The sequence below is a fragment of the Emydura macquarii genome, unplaced genomic scaffold (genome assembly GCF_026122565.2).
Source record: "Emydura macquarii macquarii isolate MOO-44397 ecotype Brisbane River unplaced genomic scaffold, CSIRO-AGI_Emac_v2 contig_3530, whole genome shotgun sequence".
In the NCBI taxonomy this organism is placed as follows: Eukaryota; Metazoa; Chordata; order Testudines; family Chelidae; genus Emydura; species Emydura macquarii.
Window position 1 is genome coordinate 11,464,398 of NW_027133667.1, and position 13,346 is coordinate 11,477,743.

Genomic DNA, 13,346 nt, shown 5'->3' on the forward strand with positions numbered 1-13,346 from the left:
TGTGCATTTGCACCTGTGTTGCTTTGCAACATTGACCCAGTATGGCTGTTCTTAGACCAATGGCCCATCTAGCCCAGCATCCTGTCATCCGACAGTGGCCCAGTGCCAGGTGCTGCAGAAGGAATGACCAGAACAGGCAATCATCGAGTGATCCATCATGTCGTCCATTCCCAGCTTCTGGCAATCGGGGGTAGGGACACTCAAGAGTATGGGGTTGCATCCCTAAGCATCTTGGCTAATAACCACTGATGGACCTCTCCCCCATGACCTTATCTAGATCTCTTTTGAACCCTGGTATAGTTTTGGCCTTCACATCCCTTGGCAACGAATTCCACATTGCGTCAATGGACTGTTGCAATCTGGATAATACCAGTTATTGGCTTGAAATATAGTGCTATTGAGCACCCCAGCTCCCATTCACTTCAAAGGGTACCCAGGTACCCAGGACCTTTGAAATTCAGGCACAGACCTCAGAGAGATTCAAAAGATGGCTAAGCATCATTATCCTTATTTTATAGATTCGAAAACTGATGCACCAAGTAGTACAGCAAGTGACTTGAGGTCAGAGTAGGTGGCTGAGCTAGGAATAGAACCCAGGTCTCTTAATTCCCAGTGATGTGTTTTATTCACTGGGCTATTCGGGAAACTATCCCACATTAAACAAAGGCATTTGCAAACCCTCTCTCTCAAGCCTGCTTTAACTCCAGGCACACACTCCTCCTACCTTGCTGTTTCTCTCCCTTCCCACTGCAGACCTGCTCTTCCGGCAATATTTGTAAATATCCCTCTAACTATTAAGCCATTTCAAACCTCTCCAAACAGGGATGGGATGCATCTCCTCAGTACCACCAGTATGACAAAACACACAGTTATTTTGCACGTATCGAGCGTTTCTTGTCTCTCTCTCTCTCTAGCAGTTTCTCTGCATTCAAATTTACAGCTTGGCCCACAACCTGAGGATGGAAGTGACTGGGAGATCAAAACCCCAGCTTTATGATGTCACTGTGGGAAGACAGAGAGGTTGGGAAGGAAGTGAAGCCCTCAGTAACTCTAGTAATGAGGGAATACAGTGATAAAAGTTGTGATAAACATAGATGGTGAATCAGAGTGGATAAAAAAAAAATCAATGATTTTTTTTTGAATAAAAATCAGATTTTTAAATGTATAAAAAAATCACCAATAAAATACTAAATTTCTCTCTCATTTAAAAAATAACAGTTACAATTGAATCTCATCACAAACATGCTAAACTTACACTTACAGTCTCATGAAAATGAATTAATGGCTCTAGTCCAGTGTTTCTTAACCTGGGGTTTTAGAGGGGTCGCAAGTGCAGAGCTGGTATTGGGGGTGGCAAGAAAGGCAATTGCCTGGAGCCACAGGGGCGCCACGAAACTAAGTTACATGCCTCAGCCCCGTGGGGGTGGGACTCAGGCTTCAGGGGTACAGTAGTTTGGAAAGGTTAAGAACCACTGCTCTAGTCTGTCCAGCCTAACTACCAGCTCTTGCTTCTTTAAAGTTCTGGGCTTTCAGTTTCTGTTTCAGTTTCTCAGCAGACCAAAGTCACATGTGCAAAGTAAGACACAGGCTGGATAGGATTGTTGTTGTTCTGTGCTTATGTGGAGGTGGAGCTGGGCCAAGCAAGGCAGAGGAGTTAGTTAAGAGACTGTCTTAAAGGTACAGAGAGAATATTTGGTATTATTCACTCATGGCAAAGATGAGACAATACTTAGAAGAAGAAATGGAAGGATGCTCCTTAATAACATATGGCTGCAGTGCCCATTTCATGCATCTTTTAGCCAAAGACTTAAGCACGTCTTCTCAGGAATAAAAGAAAAGCACGTCAGGAATAAAAGAAAATGTTGCTGAAGTCGCAAAATACTTCCGTAACAACCATTTTGCTTCAGCTTCGCTGAAGAGAGCAGGAGGATTCAAACCAATTCTCACTCAAGATGTTCAATGGAATTCTGTGGCTGATGTTTTGAACAATTTATTAAGAACTGGCCTAGTCTCATAAAACTTTGTGAAGAAAACCGTGATAAAATAGATGGAAGTATCTCATTCAAAGTATTTAACATTGGATTAAAGAGGAATGTAGAGGATATGCTCCGTATACTGAAGCCTATATCCATAGCCTTAAACAAACTTCAGAGAAATTGTTGCTGCATTGCTGATGCTGTTGAAATTTGGAAGGCACTACAAGAGACGTTGAAGAAAGAAATACCTCACCAGAAAGTTAAACTGCAGGCAATAAAGAAGCAAATGGATCAAGCAGTAACTCTACCTCATTTTCTTGCAAACATTCTCAACCCAGATACAAAGGTAGATGCCTAACTTCTGAAGAAGATGATGCCACCCTGGCATGGGCATCTCAAAAGTCATGCCTCAGTTATGCCAGTCATAATAAATTTCAGGGCTGGAGTGGAACCATTTAAATACTACATGTTTACTGATAATGTTTTGAACAAAGTCATTCCCCTGAATTGGTGGAAATCATTAGCCAGGCACCTAGAAACAGAGCTCCTTCAGTTGCTAAGCCAACTTTTCACAGCAGTAGCTTCCTTTGCAGGCACAGAGGAGAATATTTTCATCATTTGGTATCATTCACTCAAAGCTAAGAAATCGACTGGGAGTTGAAAAAGCAGGAAAACTTGTATTTCTGTTTCAGTCTATGAATAAAAATGACAGTGGGAGGGGGAAGATGAGAGCTAGTTGTAGAAGTTTTTAAGGACAGCGTACATTTAGTGTTGTGATGACTTGTCTGTTAGAGTTAATCAAATTTGAAAATTAAAACCAAAAAAGAGTTTAAGGACAACCATCAACTCAGAAGACTGCTGCAATTGCAAATGCAAAACATTTATGTAACATTTAAGATTTAGTTTAATAAAATATAAGTGCTATTGTGTTTGTGTGTGTGATTTAGTTCTTACCATTCCTAATGGCATCTGCAGCTTGACTCAGGTAATGAGTATTATGTACTATTTCCTAAATTAATAAAAATCAAGTTATCTAAAAAATTACACAAAGTATACCCTCCTAGATGTTGTAAAATGCTGTATTAAGTTGTAAATTAACATGTTTTAGTGATCAGATTTGCACCATTGTTTAAGAAATATGTGAAGAAGTATCAGTGGGAAACTTGATTTAAATCAATCCACCCTGTGGTGAACAGGCTGGTGTTTAAGATCAGAGAAGCAGGAATTTTTTCCCCCAGGATTAGAATCCTAGTACAAACACACAGCTAATTTTTATTAAAGCTAATGTTAAAATTAGCGAATAGAGAGTTTAAAGAAAAAGTTTCTATACATCCAGGTATAATGCATAAATTATCCAAAAGTACAGAGTCTGGTTTTAAAAGTCATAAAATGCAAACAATACATAATCTGCAATATCCCAAATTAAGCGTGATAAAATCAACAGTACAGTTAAAATATTAGCATCCAAATATTTCAGCTACATCACTCATAAAAAAATTATAACTAAGAGTAGTTTGTGGAAAACAAATATAGCAGTAAGTTTAGATTGTCCCTCAGTGAATGAGAATTTTAGGATAGATTGTCCCTCAGTAAATAGAATCCATAAGAAAAGTGTTTCAGATACTTTCCTGGCATCTCTTACTGTACTACAGAGAACTCCAGGACTGCAGCATAGATCCCAGGCCAGATTCTCAGTTCCCTGTACATGGTAAGTCACTGACTCAGGTCACATAGCAGTGTTCAATGCTCCTCGCTAGCCTACTAGGCAAGGAATCAGAGTTGGAGATTCAAGCTCTGTCATTCCTTTCTGGGCTAACAGGAAAGTGTATTCAGCCCCCGGGATGCAGAGGACAGTGCCTCAGATCACTTTGCAATGAAACCTCTGTCAAATTCAGGTGCTCCATTGCCAGGCTGATGTGCGAACTCTTATCTGGTCCTCCTTAGGGAGAGCACAGGAACCAGAAGGGGAGCTTGAGGCTTGGGAGCATAGCAATCGTATCTGCCCAACAGGACAACACATACTCTCTATTTTAGTCTAGACAGCCTATGGGTTCTCTCACAAATTCACCCAGAAAACAATTATCTATTGTCACCAAAGGGCTCTTGGAAGCTCCTTGTCTGGGTTGGAAAGATGTGAGGGATTCTATTCCATATCACCACTTGTCCACAGGCACTGAGCAGGAGACCACCAGCCCCAGAGAAGGTCTGACGCTAAAGTCCCTCCTTGTCTGACTCTGGTGAGTTACAGTTGTCAGAACCAGAAGGGAGATTTTGCCAGCAGAGCTAGACCAACATTCCACCATTCCTAGCAGCCAGCCCTCTGGCTCAGGTTACCCTCAGATCATAATATATCTGGAAAAGAATATCTGGCCAAGATCCATACAGAAACACTAGAGATATTTGGAATGCTTTCTAAAGGAACAGCTACAGGAAAAAGCCTGGCTCGCTTAGCTCATAATGTGAACATCCAAATGCTGGGACACTCCAAAGCTCCTATGTTAGCAGAGGTGATGTGCTGTAAGGGGTCTGATCAGAGCCTGCTGCAACTCAGCTCACAGTTCGGAGAGACAGGAATATGCCAGCTGAGGCCTGGTCAGCACATCCACAGTTTAGTGTGTGTGGTAATTCCCGATCAAGTGAACCAAACTCCAGCCAGCTGGTCAGCAAAATTATTTGAGTTGGCCCTGCTTGCCTTTCTAGAGTCAGAATCATTCACCACAGACTCAACAAGTAGAGGGGTATGAGGCATGGACACACGGACAAGACTTCACATAAGTCACTGGGGACTGTGTGCATGTTTCCAGACCAGTCATCTCAACATCCAGCAAATTCTCTGAAACATGAGCTTTCATTTTCAATGTTTCCATTGGACTTTGTCCAAACACTAACATAGCATAATTATAAACCTCCTAAGAGCTCCCACACCCACTTCCTTCAGATGGGAAATAATCTGTTAGTATGGACAAGTTAACAAGATGTTCCATAGACGGGAAGAGAAAGATTGGTCCTATGTTTAACCTGAAAGTACTGTGCTGTAGAATAATCTAGCCCCTTGCTGTCCTGTCTCCAGTCCTGGTGTTGCAACAATCTCCACTTCTAAAAAAGTTTAACAAATGGGTACCAAATAAACTCAAAGGCCAAGATTATCAAGAGTGATTAACATTTCTGGGAGTATGACTTGACACACTTTGAAGGACCCTGATTTTTAGAGGGTGGGTGGGCACTTCCTGGAAATCAGGCCCCTTTAAAGTGCTTTAAATTGGGCACCCAAAAACGGAGTCATCCAAAATCACTAGTGACTTTTGACCATCTTGACCATTTAGCTGTCTCTCTTGATTTATGCCTTCACTGGGTGGGGGGAGGGTCATCCTTTTCAAACTCTTTTAGACAAGAATTTACAAACAGAAGGCTCAATGTCTTCCAGAGAATTGACACAGGACAGAGGATTGCAGTCTGATGCAGGGGATTACTTGGTTGGGTTTTTGAGGCCCAGCTTCCTAGAATCTGCATATATTATTGCTATGGCAACATGCAAATGTACATACAGTTCCGCAACATAACACACACTGCTTCTCCCTTCTTGCCTCCCTGCCTATATTTCAGCTGACATTGCTACACACCCAGAGGAAGCCGCTCCCTCCTTCTCCAACTAAGAGGCAGAGAGTGACGTGCTAATTCAAAATCCAGATTCTTTAGGGAGGAAACATGACTGTACATAACAGACCCAGATAGCATTTCACTTTCAGATTCGACTTGTAAATGTCAGGAAATGCAAGCAGCTTCTGGGCACTGTAGGGCCCAGAAAGTGGATGTGAAACCCCAAAGCTCTGTGATCAGCTGTCTCGTGTGGATTTCCTTAAGCAAAGGCAGCCCGGCAGGGAAGCACCAGATTAGCAGCTACAAAAGGCCCACAAGAATTTGTCATCAGAGGGTACAATCCATCTCCCAAAAGCCTTCACACCAAGATCTCTGGGGCAGATTTACCTAAAATACATTTTCCCCTTAAAAATTAGAGACCGGGCAGATGTGACACTGGACTGGGCAGCCCACTGGGTTGTGCTACATGGGCTGTCCAGGTACAGTGATGGGAAGTGCCCTGGGTAACTATAGCATGGGATGTGTCAGGAACTGGCCATAGGTCTGCTTGTTCCAGGGGTTGGAAACATGGCACAAGGTGAAGCTTGCAGCCACTTATGTGAGGATTCAGCATCCACAGAATCTGACACCCTTTAACATCTCACCTAATGCTGGGTAAAGGCTTTGATTGTAGGTTCTGGGGCATGAAGAGAAGCAGAGGGTTCTACAGGGGAAAATTATTTAAAAGCATAATGAGAGTGGCCCATTTTAGTGATGCTGAAAACATTTTGGTGTGATATTGATACTTGTAGCTTCTTCCTCCTACTCACATAGGGCTGGATGCAGGGCCCATTGTAAACAAAGAGGCTGCTCCATTAACTTCAGTTTGCACTGGATCAGGTCTAGGGAAAGGCGCTGGAGAAACCAGGTAGCTGAGTCTAGAACAGGGCTCATGGTCCAACGCAGCTCTTACCACTGGTCTCAGGAACACCTTCACACAGGTGTCAAAGGCCTACGCTCATATTAGTGCAAGGTGCCTGAGAAGAAATTGAAGGTAATCTGAGAAGAAAGGGGGAGACTCTTGGAGGAGCCCTGAAAAGTCGGGCAAAGAGGAGTTCACACACAGCATTGGAAAAATTTTGCTATGCAGTTAAGCAAGCACCCCAGGAAGAGTGGGGAGGAAGCAACTTAGGCAAGCTCTGCAAGGCATGGGGTGCAGTACAATGCTGGACCATGTCTACACACCGTCGGAGGATGAGGAAAGGCACCAGTGAGAACAGCAACGTCCCATGTCACAATTTACCGCAAGCAGCAGCATTTCCCCAACTCCAGCATGAAGGAACATCATTTTCAGACACAAAATCCTACTGTACTGTTCCTACCCTTCCTAAGTGTAGTACCCCACTATGTCCACCCCACCCCCAGCACCCCCTGTTTGGCAGCAAACCGCTGATAACTACTCTGAGTATGATCTTTCAACCATTTTTCCATCCCCCCTTACAGTAATTTCATCTAGACAACATTTTCCTAGTATGCTTATGAGAATGTCATGTGGGACAGCAATGAAAGACTTACTAAAATCAAGATATAACACATCTATAAGCGCTCACCCCACTCCCTTGTTCATTAAGCAAGTTACCTTGTCAGAGAAGGATATTGGTTGGTGTAGCATGATTTGTTCTTGACAAATCCAGGTTGGCTATTATTTGTAACCTTAGACCGGTGTTTCTCAATTGGGGTTCCGCGGAAACACTGCTCTCCGCGCCGCCGAAAAAGGGGAGATGTCCTGAATTTTTCGGCAGAGAGTATCAAGTGTAAGTGTAATTTAATTGAGAAACACTGACCTAGTTGTTTGTATATAATTTGCTTATTTCCACTTTTTTTTGGCCCCATATGCAAAAATACTGTTAAGAGTTTGGGGGGTTCCGCAATTATTTATCGAGTTCAAAAGGGTTCCGTGGCCAAATTTAATTGAGAAACACTGCCTTAGACGCTTACAAATCGATTGTTTAATAAATTATTCCAGCATCTTTCCACATATTAAAGTGGAAAGTGGTCTCTGATTCCCCAGGCCCTCTTTGTTCCCCTTTTTAAAGATGGGTGCTGTGTTTGTCCTTCTCCAGTCCTGTGGGACCAAACCTGTCCTTCACGAGTTCTCAAAGATAATTGCTAACAACTCTGAGATTGCTTCAGCTTATTCCTTAAGTACCCTAGGATTAATTTCATCAGGCCCTGATGACTTGAATACATCTAACTTATCTAGATATTCTTTAACTTCTCTCTCTAGTCTGGCTTGTGTTCCTTCCCACTTGTTGCTAATTGTGTTAAGTATCTGGTCACAAAGTACCTTTTTAGAGAAGACAAGCAAAACAGGCATTAAATACCTCAGCCTTCTTGATGTCATATTTTATAAGCTCTCCTCCACTAAGCAAAGGACCTCCAGTTTCCTTTGCCTTCTCTTGCTCCTGCTTATCAATAAAATAATAAGCTACAGCTGAAGCCAAACCAAAATCAAAACTGCAGAGCTGAACTTCCCCTAAAACTTAAGGGGGTTCAAATTTCAGATGCAAGTTTTGTAGTTTGGGCCAAGATCTAAAGCTAACTTCCTTCTTAGTAACATTAACACATGCTTGGCTCTGTGCAGGACTCAAAGGTCAAGACTACCCCTGCCCCAAAGCACTTACAGTCTATGAGACAATTAAGGCATAGTCCATTACGATAATCGGGGAGGGTGCTATGCAAAGAAATCATCATCACCATCATCATAATAAAGTGCCAGATTCCAGCCATTTCAGATCCTTCATGCTCTGGGGAAACACCTGTTACGTGGAAATGGAAAAACAGCTCATTTGCAATCAGTTCACAATTCACTTGAGAAAAGGAAGCTACCCACCAAAGCTGACCCTCCACTGTGGGTCAGCTCACTCTGACAGCTGAGTGGGGAAAGTGGGAGACTCTTAGAACATTCCAACAGAGTCCATGATCACACCTGTGACCTGCTATACATGCAGGCACTAGAGCAGCGCTTGGGCTGACTGCATATACAAAGTGCTAATGGTTACCCTGTTCCTGTTCTCACAGGCTTGCACTGCATTACACCATGCACTCAGAGTGTCACACACAGTCTTGTGGCTTTAAAGTGCCATTCTGTGCTGGAAAGGACTCTAAAAATGGCATTGTGACGCTGTCTTGCTGATCAAGATCAAATGTGTTCACTCTCTTAAAAAAACCCAACACTTTATTTGAAATGCCAGCCCTCCAAACTCATGTTGAAATGAAGAGTCACGCTGGGTTCATTTTCTTATGCGCTGTCATCTGTTTATATTAAAAAACCAATATGAGGAAACAACAGGGACAAAGTTGGGTCTCAAATAACCATGCTTACTAAAAAGACACAAACATGCCAGGCCTAGCTACCTACACACTGCTGCACTGACTGGTTTCTGAAGACTTCTAAAACAGAACATGGTGAGCACCACTAGAGAGCTCACACACTCTTTAAAGGGCTGCACCATAGGCCTCAGAGTTTCTGATGGCTCGATGACACCTGTGCAGTCCCAGTTGCCTTCAGTGGGTTTTGCAAAATTCACTGGATCCTAATAAACAATTCTCATAATGCACAAGGAGGAATAGAATCCAATTCACCCTCTCAGTTGTGCTGGCTCCAGCTGGGCTAACTCAAATAAAAGGAAGGAAAAAGCTTCATTTTTATTCCTAAATTCAACAGATTTATATCCACAGACAGGATCGGTGGAGTGAGAAGGTGCTGTTTTTATATAGTCACTTTTCAGTACAAGTCACACTTAAGTAGTAAAAATGTGTGTGCTTTTTAATCTCAGAGTACAGCCCAGTATGTGGGAAACTGTGGAGATCACAAATGACAAAATTTGCTCTGAAGAGTTGCAATCTGATGGTACAACCTGTGTCTGTACAGCACCTAACACAATGGAGCCCCATTCTGGGTTGGTCCCTAGGCATAATAAATATGATTAATAATAATAATGGTAGACATGATGGAATAAGTGATAGTTACAACAGGTAGGGGAAATAGGAGGTTGGTCAGACAGTGGATTACAAAAGGTCACATAGCTACTTAGTTATTATGGACGCAACTTGTTATAAAATATATTCCCCCTGTATTTGTGTAACCCATGCTCGCACGGTATAGGTCTTTGTGCTTCCCACACCACCTGCAGCTCCTTCACCTAAGCAGTATAGAGCTAATCAGAAAATTATTTCTTTTCCAACAAAAATCTCTCAGCAAAAAAATGTTTGTTGTTTCCATTGAAAGTTTTTCATTTTTTTCATGTTTTGATGAAAAACTGGCAGATGAAAGTTTTGAAATTTCAACTGTAGAAAACCAAAACATTTTCAACAAAGAGGGACATCTTTTGCAAAATATTCTTGTCAAAAGAAGCCCTCTTTTGTTTAAAAAAAAAAAAAAAAAAAAGCCATTTTGATTGGCTCTAAAGAAGTGACATAAGAGTCTGCAACAACCACTGCATATAGAACCTCATCCTATAGTTCAAGCAGTAAGTTCTTGTACTTTGAAGGTCTCAGATTCAAATCCCACTGTCAGCTCATGTGGGGTCAGTTACATATACTCGCCCAACATGCCTACTCTAAAGAAACCTTCTCTGGAAGAGTGCCGGCTCACTCAACTCCCTCTTGCTCCCATCGCCATCCTGTCATCATCCACCCCTCCACCACACCAGGCATCTCTCCTCCCCAACCCTCTTCCAGACACACCAAAAGGTATTCGTTAACATTATAATTGCAGCATAGGTGTCTGCATGCTGCTCCTGGTAAATAAAGAAACAGCTCCTGTACCAACTGGATTACAATAGATCAGGACAAGCCAGGCTCCTGAGGCAAGAAAGGAGTGCGCTTGAATACGGTGATGGGGATGCACTATGTATCATTTAGCTCCTGGTAAAGGGAAACCCAGTAGCAGCCTGCATAAGCTCTCAGTCTGCAAAGTGTCTGATTTTTACTCATTTATTGGAGCTGCCATTGCTGGATTCCCCTGTTGTGAATGTGGACACAACCATGGCCCCGGAAATCCAGAAACCGGGTGCTTCGCAGGAGCAGTCAAGCACCAAGGAGGCAGGAGTTCCCTAGTTCTGCCACAGGATTAACCCTTTCCTCTCCCCTCCCCAATGATGCTACTCAGTGCTGCTCTCACCAGAGAACATCAGGAGGAGGCTAGAGGGAGCTCTGTACAACATTCACCAGGGCAGCAGTAAAGGACGGTGCAGGGACCATCCCAGCAAGGCTGAATAGGAGAGGGACAGTCTGGCCAGAGTAGAGGGGTGAAGAAGAAAGAGGACAATTTGACTGAGGCACAAGGAAATGGAAGAAAAGAGAGAGCTATAGAGGAAAAGATCAGGAGGAGGACATACTTAGAGGGCGAGAGGATGGGTAAGAGGCAAAGACCAGAAGAAGGGGGAAGAGAAGAAGAGAGTGTGCATAGGTGGAGACAGATTTGTCCAGAATGGAGGTAAGAGGCAGGAAAATACAAAGTAAAGGGAAAAAAATTACAAGAGCTGAGGAACAGTGAAAGAAAAAATACAGCAGAGAGAAAGAAGAAAATGAGAGAAAAATCTCTGACACAAAAGAGACAAGAAGGCAGGAGTCAGATAAAGCTTCTCTGTAAGGAGCAGTTTCTGTAACAATTTCAGGGAAAGAAGATGGAAGTGAAAAGAAAGAGAGAGGAGGAGGAATCAAAGCTCTCCCAGCTACAATCAGATGGATGTGGGCAGGCAAAACCCTGCACTGAGCCCCACTGATCTCAAAGGGAGCACAGCCACATTGATCCAACCACAGGATCATGGCCATGAGCCTACTCTCTTCTTTAAAAAACAACTTGACAGTAACTCACGTTGACGTTACTGTTTGTGGAACATCACATGCCATGGCACCAGCCTGAAAGAGCGGTGTCCTGCAATCAGGATGCATCCTCTGAAAAGCATCTTGGGCCAGCTGCTCAGGACACAGACACTTAAGGGATATGGAAGGGGGAGCACAACACCCCTACTCGGGAAGGATTCTCACAGGCAGGGCACTGGGGTTTTGTACCTTTTAGGGCCAGAGAGGGACTATTATGATGATCGCCTGAGCTCCTGCCTAACCCGGGCCCTGCCATTTCTGCATCAAGCCCCTAACTTCTAAAGTCAGCCTCCCTACAGGCTCCCAGGAGCCTAACGACCCACAGCACAGGCCCCACGGCGTAGCTCCAGCCGAGTTACCAGCCCTCTCCGCCGCTCCGGGTGCTGGCGGTGGGGGCAGGCTGCACAGCTGGAAAGGAACAAACGTGCCTGGAACTAGCCCCCCAGCTCCCCCGCCTTGCTTTGGAGGCAGGTGGCAGCAGAGCGAGGGAGGAATCGGGCGGGGGAAGATCTGGCACCCCGGGCACCACTCAGCTCCTGGCGACCAAGTGGGGCCCCCCGGCCCGGCGCACCGCGCGGGGCACAGGAGCGGAGCCCAGCCCAGGGAACCAGCCGGGCCCGTCGCAGCGCCCGCTAGCCTGGGGCTCTGCCAGCAACATCGCGCCGGCCTCCCGGCTCCCCCGCGAGGCACCACTGGGCTACCCCGGCCCGGCCCGGCCCGCGGCTAGGGGTGCAAGCGGAGCCGCTCGGCCGGCCCCGGGCGGCGAGACACTCACCGAGCGCCCCGGGCAACGCGCAGCCCCGCCGACTAGTCCGCGCGCAGCGGGCGGCCCTTGCACAGAGCTGTGGGCCCGGCGGCGGCCCGAGCGAGGCGGGGTGTCCTCGGCCCGCCCCTAGGCAGCGGCTCATCCGGCCCTTAAAGAGGCAGCGTCGGGCGGGCGGCCGCGGTGTGCGCGCTGCGCTCCGCCAGGCAGGGCCACGTGGCGCCCGGTGCAGCGCGCACCGCGGGGGGGTCCCCGTGCAGGGGGAGGCAGCCGGGGCTCCTAGGGGGGCGCAGAGGGCGGGCCCGACCCGGCTGGGGACAGCGGGGGAGGACACCAGGGCCGAGGCCCGTTGCAATGGGGGTGGGGTGGGGGAGGCCGGTGTGTGCCGTGCCTGGGGGCGGGAGGGGACGGGCTGTTTTCTTACCCCGCGGGGAGGCAGCGCCGAGGCGCTAGGCAGGGAGCGCAGCCGCGTGGCATCGCCAGCGGGCCGGGCAGGCGCACAGCTGCTCGCCGCCGTCCTTCCTTCCCGGCCACAGGGACGGGAGCGAGCGGACGGAGCGGCCCAGGAGGGGAGGGCTGGGGTGGGGGAGGGGAGCCAGGTTGAGCGATGGCCGGCCTGCGGGGGGAGGGTGAGACGCGCCTGGGGCCGGGCGGGAGGCTCAGGTGCCTGCACTGTGCCGGGCGGGAAGCGGGGCCCAGGAATTCCCCCTCCACCGGGGAGCAGCGCTGCGGGGCCCCTGCGGGCCCTGGGGGAATCACCCCCACCCCCCCGTGAAGCACCTGCTCTGCTGCCGTGAGCGGAGGCAGCCAGCTCGGCGCAGCAGGCCCGCAGCGGAGGGTTGAACCGTCCAGCAGATATTTCAGCCAGGGGTGTCTCGCCTTCTGGCCAAGGCCCCCGTGGGCAGGCGGCGGAGAGGGTTGGAATCAGACACACAGGCCCAGGGTGGGCCGCAGCTTGGTTCTGATCCAAGCTGGAGAGTTTTTGGTGACCAAGATTACATTTCACCTTGAACATTAAGTATTGCCAACCCCACCCCTTCAGTACTAATGCAGGGTCCCCCCCCCGCCCTGCAAATGATGATTGGATTAAAAATCACCAGTCTTTTTAATAACAACCGGGATCTTTTTCACTTGGCTGGTGT

The 13,346-nt window shown here is 46.6% G+C and overlaps 1 protein-coding gene across 3 annotated transcripts in view; it reads right to left on the reverse strand.

Moving 5' to 3' along the window:
- Nucleotides 1-12,780, reverse strand: part of BID (BH3 interacting domain death agonist) — a 32,509-nt gene extending 19,729 nt beyond the window's left edge. For 2 of the 3 annotated variants that reach the window (XM_067536215.1, XM_067536213.1), the window contains exon 1: nucleotides 12,217-12,350. The gene's annotated coding sequence lies outside the window, so the exon portion shown is untranslated. Of the gene's footprint in view, nucleotides 1-12,216; nucleotides 12,351-12,628 lie in introns of those variants that run through there. The other variant, XM_067536214.1, reaches the window with a different exon arrangement.
- Nucleotides 12,781-13,346: the final 566 nt, after the last annotated feature.